General features: G+C 36.6%; 1 protein-coding gene across 2 annotated transcripts in view; it reads right to left on the reverse strand.

Annotated features, from left to right (window-relative positions):
• Window positions 1-7500, reverse strand: part of LOC124947297 (toll-like receptor 6) — an 81734-nt gene that overhangs the window by 4963 nt on the left and 69271 nt on the right. The window lies entirely within an intron of this gene.

Here is a 7500-nt window from a genome sequence, read left to right on the forward strand (position 1 = left end):
TTCCATTTTCACGCAAGTATCAAACTTAACGGGAGATTACTTCGTTGTTGTTCGCAACGGCAAGCAGCCACCAAGCTCACACGTTCCATAGTAATAGTGTAAGTAATAGTAGTACTACTACTATTACTACTACTACTAGTAGTGGTAGTAGTAGTAGTAGTAGTAGTAGTTGTGGTTTCTCGTCTAACCTCCGCTCTAACGATGATAAATAACGATCGTTTTACAACGTCCTCGTTGAAGTTTCGAAAGTTGTCAATCATCTGCTCTGTTACGTTAAATAGATTAATAATACACGATCGAATCGATGAAAAGAAAAATGTATTATCGGATAAAAAGTGATCGTTCGTGCATGAAAGCTTGCACACACGCACGTATATACGTATATATATATATATATATATATATATATATATATATATATATAACATTCTTCTCGTTTGTCGATAATTGTCGATAAAGTTTTAAAATAATAACATATCGACATTTAGCGAGAGGAGGGACAACGTCAATATTCAATATTTCGTGATAGAAATTACCATCGTGACACTTTTAGAAATCATGTGTACATGGTACTTCCTTTTTTACAAGCGACAGAAACATGATGTATTAAGATCGAGATACTAGAATTCGTTATCCCGGAGCATGCAGGATCATTATTCGTAAAGAGTGATATTCTTGATCCAGTGTTCCATTAATCTCATTTCCTCTCTCTTTCTTTTACTCAACTCTCTAACTGATCTCCCTATATATATACTCCTTATCGACCTCTCCCCTCTCATCCCTTGCATATATATTCCTTTAGACAAATCGCCTTCGCATATTTAAATTCACCGAAGAAACCGCGAAGGCAATCGTCGGGAATTTGCGCCGGAAAGAAAGTAATATCATTCAAAAAGTAGCGATTGCGCGCGCGGAAGCTACATTCTAAGTTGCAGTTGGTTGGTTGGCTGGTTGGTTGGTAGGTAGGTAGGTTGGTTGGTTGGTTGGTTGGTTGGTTGGTTCCTTAGTTGGTTGGTTGGTTGCTCGGTTCGCTGGATCGACAAAGAGAGGAGGTTATTCCCCGATGCGAAAGTTTCTCTCCATTTTACATTACCGGAATAGTTCCGGAGGAAAATGTTAGTCGCCCAAGGAAACTTCATTTCCGCGATAACTTTTCCAATTATTATCAGATGGCAAATGAACACTCTTTGTACTTTCTGATAACTCTTAATCCCGGCCGATCCCCTTCCCTCACGTTCCTCACCTACGAACGCACTTCACACCGTATATCCCTCCCTCGCTTCACTCTCATTTCCAACCTCCAACCTTCAACCTCATTTCTTTTGTAGATAATTTACATGCATGTACATAGATATATATATACATAAATCTACACGCGCATCTATACATGCATGTATGTATATATGTATGTATATCCATCTACCTATCTATCTATCTATCTATAACTATATGTGGTAAATAGGATATAGACCGATTTGAACGAGTCCGAGCAGGAAGTCGACGACTTAAATTATAGTGCGAAGCCGATGGAAAGCCGGACGTATAAAGCTTTCCGGCGGTGCGACGTATTATCTCGATAAGGCGCTCTCTCGCGTGAACGCGCGATACGTATTGTGCCGATTAAGCGAGCGTAACGCCGAGATATTTCATCGGAGAGTTTCCGGTATCTCCTATCTATCTATCTATATATATTTATATATATATATATATGTGTGTGTGTGTGTGTGTGTGTGTCCAAATGTGTAAGTGTATATATATATATAGTTGTTTAGCTGTATATGTACGAAATACGTTTCGTGGCAGTTCTGATTCGAAGAAAAGACCGATCGATCGATCAATCGAACGAACGATCAATCAATCCTAATACTAACATTGCTACTTTTCATTATTCTTGTTTTTTTTTTCCCTCGAAAATTATTGATCGATAATTACCAAGGAAATACGTTTTGTTTTTTCCTTGTTTATTTCTTCTTTTTTCTTTTTTTTTTTTTTCCTTTTCTCTTTCCTTCCTCTTTTTTGTTTATTCCCAATATTTTCAATATAAATTCCCAATATCGTTTTAGGTGGTAACTTATAGAAAATTTTTTTATATTCTTCCAAAACGAATACGAACTCAGTCGGAAAGCAACGTGAATTGCTAGAGAATTTTTTCAAAAGAACAAAAATTTCATTTCGCCAAGCTGTACGAGTTGTTCGTAATTACTAACTTATAATAGACTGGTTAAAAGTTTTCGAATAAAGCGGTACGCCCAGCGCATACCTACTTTTGAACTGTTTATAATTCCAAGTTATTTTACAATTAAATGCCATTTATTTATTATAGAAATTATATCTTTAAAATATATATGTGTTTTATTATACCGAATAAATAGATAACGAATAAAGAAAAACGATTGATCGACACGTTCAAAAATATCATCAAAAGACTAAAAAGTATGACAAAAATAAAATACAATTATGATAACAAAATTCTCTTTCCATTATTTTATATACAAAAGGAACACGTGCAAATATTATCGTATTAATAAAAAATATCGATTAGTGCAAAAATTGGATTGATCAGGATTATTTATATATCTGATTTTCTAAATAAAATATCTTTGAGTAAAGTTAGATAAGTGTAGATAATAGAAGGAGACGGATAAAAGGGAAAGAAAAAATTAGGAAGACGAAGGAAACGTGGAAGACGAGAGAGAAAAATAAGAAAAGAATTGAAAGAAAAACCAATAACAATAACGATGACAACAACAACAACAACAACAACAACAACAACAACAACAACAACAATAACACAAGAGAAAGACAATTCGTTTATAGCGTGAGATCTTTAATTAAACGAGATACTTGGAGTAGTATGGAGTAGACGTTTGTTTGTATACATCTAAAAATACATATATATACACACACACACACACATATATATATATATATATGTATCATATATCTACAAATGTATCCGTATAAAGTTTGATCAAAGGCAAAGTAACAGAAGGCGCGGCCAATGGCCGCGGATGGCCGCGAGTGGCCGCGAGTAAGAGTAATGAAATGGACCGAACCAACGAACGAATGAACGGACGTTCGTTCGTTCGTTCGTTCGTTCGTTCGTTCGCTCGCACGCGGAATTTTGCTCTTGAATAGAGAAGTCCTTCCTTCGTGTTTACAAACAAGTGAAACTGGTTCCGAAGGGAACTCTTATGCGAATGGACACGCCCTTGCCTACGGTCGGACCGTGTGAAAGAGAGCTTTGCCCGATGGCGGATGAACAAAGAGAGAAACTATCCTTTGTTTCAACCATTCGGCATTAATGCGAGCGCGTTAATTAAGACCGATGATGGGACTCGCGGTGACCAGGATTGTAGAAAAGACACACATACACGTACACATAAAGAGAGAGAGAGAGAGAGAGAAACAGAGAAACAGAGAAAATAGAGAAAGAAAAATAGAGAAAAATGTATAAAAGAGAATTTTCTTCTTTCCCGAGATTTATTATATCGTAAAGGCGAAAAATTAATGCTCTCATTACGGGTGTAGAATTAATTAAAACGAATCCTTGGTGGTAACAGCTGACGCGTAAGGGAATATGAAGAGAATAATAAGAGAGAGAAAGAGAGAGAGAGAGAGAGAAAGAGAGAGAAAGAGAGAGAGAGAGAGAGAGAGAGAGAGGGAAAGAGAGAGAAAGAGAGAGGGTTGAGTTTTAACGTAGAAACTTGAATTATGAAGCGACTCCTTGGTCTTTTATTACACCGACCGTAGTATGGATTTACTAATTGGTGACCTTACCGATCGAGTTACGTTTTAAATCCGTCATGTCTTATCCGTATAGCGCATCTATAATATATAAATATATATGTATGTGTGTATGTATGTATGTATGTATGTATGTATGTGTGTATGTATGCATGCAGGTATGCTGCAGCTGCGCCACACGTCCTCCTTTGGTTATAATCCGTCCCCCCTCCTACTTTCCAAACAGCCAATGAAGTCACCCCCTGATTTTCAACCAGCCCCCTCTTTAAATTCGTTCCCATTTAATCGACAAGACGATTATTTTACCTACTTATGCGAAGACAATGTACGAACGATCGGCACAGCGCCGGCATCCTTTTGATCCCATTAAAGGAGCGAACGATTTATCGATTAACGACTTAAACCGATCATAATTTATTACATTCAAATTAGTACCTCTTTAAATCATTCACGTATTGATTATCGTATATATATATATATATATATTTTTTTTTAATGTCGATACCAAAGTTGCTAAATGTATATACTGTCACACAATATTGTAACAGAATGTAATGGAGATAATGAAATGAAAGAGAAATGGCGATGGAAATATATATATGTGTGTGTGTATATATGTACATATATATATATATATATATATATATATATATATATATACATATAATATATAGGGGAAAAAAGATAAGTTGAAAAGGTCTTGTTGGAGTAGATTTTACCAGTTCGCTATCCCTTTGCGTGTTTGACGCAAATGAAGAAGATTAAAAAGAAGAAGAAGAAGAAGAAGAAGAAGATGATGAAGCAGAAGAAGAAAAGAAAAAAAAAGAAAGAAGGGAAGAAAAAATAATAAATAAATAGAAGAAGGTTGAGTACGTCGACGTGACATGGAACGTTCTTGATTTCACTCGGAAACATGTACCTACCTACCTACCTACCTACCTACCTTTACGGCTACCGAGTGAAATAAAAAGAAAAAAAAAAAAAAAAAAGAAAAAGAAGAAGAAGAAGATTGAAGTAGAAGGACGAGGAGAAGGACTAGGGGGGAGGAGGGGAGATGAAGGAAAAAGGGTCCACTCGATATAGTGCAAGACCGTTTGCCCCGTATGCTATCCTCGATTCGACTGGCCGTATTTTCAAGAAACATCAGCTCCAATATTTAAAGTGGGGAACTGAAATTCACCCTGGTAAGATTTCAACTTGAATTCGTGATCGTGCGCGAATACGGCGCGCGCGCTTACAAGCGAGCAAGCAAGCAAGCAAGCAAGTAAGGGCTAAGACACGAGCGAGAACCAACCAAAACTTTCTTCCTCAGGGTAATCCTTTTTATATCTATCCTCTCTCTCTCTCTCTTTCTGTCTTTCTCTATCTTTCTTTCTGTCTTGTGCTCTCCTCTCGTGCTCTTGGCTCATTAAAATTGAAGGTCCTCCGCAGTCGCCGTTGCCGTTGCCAAGTCGTATGTCTACAGAAAGTCCGCAACTGTTCCTCCGTTCCTCTTCCTGAATCTGATAGGGACAAACGCGAGGCAGTCCCGACTACTTGTTACCATATTTATCACCGACTCTCTCTCTCTCTCTCTCTCTCTCTCTGTCTCTCTTGCTCTATCTACCTATCTATCTTTCTCTCTCTCTCTCTCTCTCTCTCTCTCTCTTTCTCTCTCTTTCATTCGCTCCGACTTTGCTGGCCCGTACTGCAGGTGCTTCGAGACAATGAAAAGGTATCGTGTCTCTTTTGTTATGCAGAATTAGCGCAACCACGAGACCGTCCTGCTTCGAGTTGCCATACTCGTTCTTTCTTCAACGAAAAAAAAGAACCGACGGGGGTGAGACAGAGAGAGAGAGAGATAGAGAGAGAGAGAGAATGGAAGGGAGAGAGAGGAAGAGAGAGAGAGAGAGAGAGAGAGAATGTTGAATCGGCTTGGAGCGATCTAATGTTAATGCGTCATGCTTCGTGAATGTCTTCTATCGGCAAAGATCCCTATGTATGTATGCATATATGCATGTATGCGCATACTACCAACTTTAATCAAATTTAATCGATTCATTCTCTCTCTCTCTCTCTCTCTCTCTTTCTCTTTCTCTCTCTCTCTCTCTCTCTCTCTCTCTCTCTCTCTCTCTCTCTCTCTCTCTCTATCTATCTTTCATATTTTCGTTCTAATTTTGTTATTTCTCTTTGTCATTTTTCGCATACATTGACTCCTTCATTTTACAAATGAGAAGCTATCGAAAAAAAACAAAAAAATATTCTGTGAATTTGTATCGTCCTTTGTATCATCCTACTACGCTTTTCAATTTTCTTGGTCTGTACGATACTTAAAGTGTACACAGAGGGCGATTGCCTTTGCTCTCGATTCTAATTGAACGTCGTTAACGATACGACTATGTCGTTGACGAGGAACGTGTATCTCATAAAAAATATTGAAATCGATCTACGAATCGAAGAAGAGAAAGAGAAAGAGAGAGAAAGAGAGAGAGAGAGAGAGAGAGAGAGATTCATAACTGGTTCTACCTCGTTATCGATAACAAAATTTACAAAGTTCGTAAATTTTTTGCGTTATCTTATCTTATATGCCCGAGTATTTTTATTTTAGGGAAGTCGTCGTACTATTATTTCAAGAGAGAAGAAGAGAGAGAGAGAGAGAGAAGAGAGAAGAGATAGGGGAGAAAAAAAAACAACATTAAAGTTGTGCCTTCGGAATAGCGGACGTTTCACGAGATGTCATAATTAAATTATAAAAAGAAACCACTCCCTAGACCGTTGTAAAAATGTTCCTTCTTTTTTTACTTTTTTCTCTTTTTCTTTTCTTTCTTTTTTTTTTCTTGTTTTTTTTTTTTTTCTTTATTTTATTCCGCCCTATAAAGTCGTGCGTTTCTAGATTTTGTGACGTCCCGTGCGTCATTATTGTTAACGGGGATAAATAAAATCTCTTCCTTCGGCCACTTTCTTTTTCCTTTTCCTTTTTTTTTCCCCTTCTATGCTTCCCTCATTTCCTTCTTCTACTTCTACGTCTACTATTTCTTCTTCTTCTTCTTCTTCTTCTTCTTCTTCTTCTTCTTCTTCTTCTTCTTCTTCTTCTTCTTCTTTTAGATATTTCTTTCTTTCTTTATTTCTCGGTATAAAAGGAAAACGAGGCGTTCGTTCTTCATTTATTTACGAGGAAGGAAAAACGACAAATCTTACTCTCGCCAACTCGCCGCAATCTTAACGACCCAGTTAATCTTGGTCGCAGAAGTGAAATGGACTACCACCATCAACGTTTGCTACTTTGATTTAAAACTACGCTCGTAATTAACCAACCATGGAACAATGTAAGGAGATAAGGGCTTAAACGGTACGAACAAACCTAATAATATTTATCCATAATGAAATATGTATATATATGTATATATGTATATATGTATGTATGTATATATGTATATGTGTGTGTGTGTGTGTGTGTGAAAAAAAGGAAGTAGTAAAGAAAAAAAAAAAAAAAAATTCTACAAATTCTACTAATTTTTAATTAAATTTCGTTTGTTTTCATTATGAAAAGTATCAAAAACATTCTTTCCCTTCTAACAGCATCGGTAAACTTTCCTACGTTAGTCTTCCCTCGAGGAAATTAAATATATATATATATATATATTTATATAAATATATGTATATATATATATATATATATATATATTTGTCTCTCTTGTTACGAAGGGTGGAAATTTCTATCTCGTTGTCAGTTTGAGAGACAAAAGTTTGCTTTCCCGCAGAGAGAAAGTGAGA

Source organism: Vespa velutina, chromosome 2 (assembly GCF_912470025.1).
Source record: "Vespa velutina chromosome 2, iVesVel2.1, whole genome shotgun sequence".
NCBI classification, from domain to species: domain Eukaryota; kingdom Metazoa; phylum Arthropoda; class Insecta; order Hymenoptera; family Vespidae; genus Vespa; species Vespa velutina.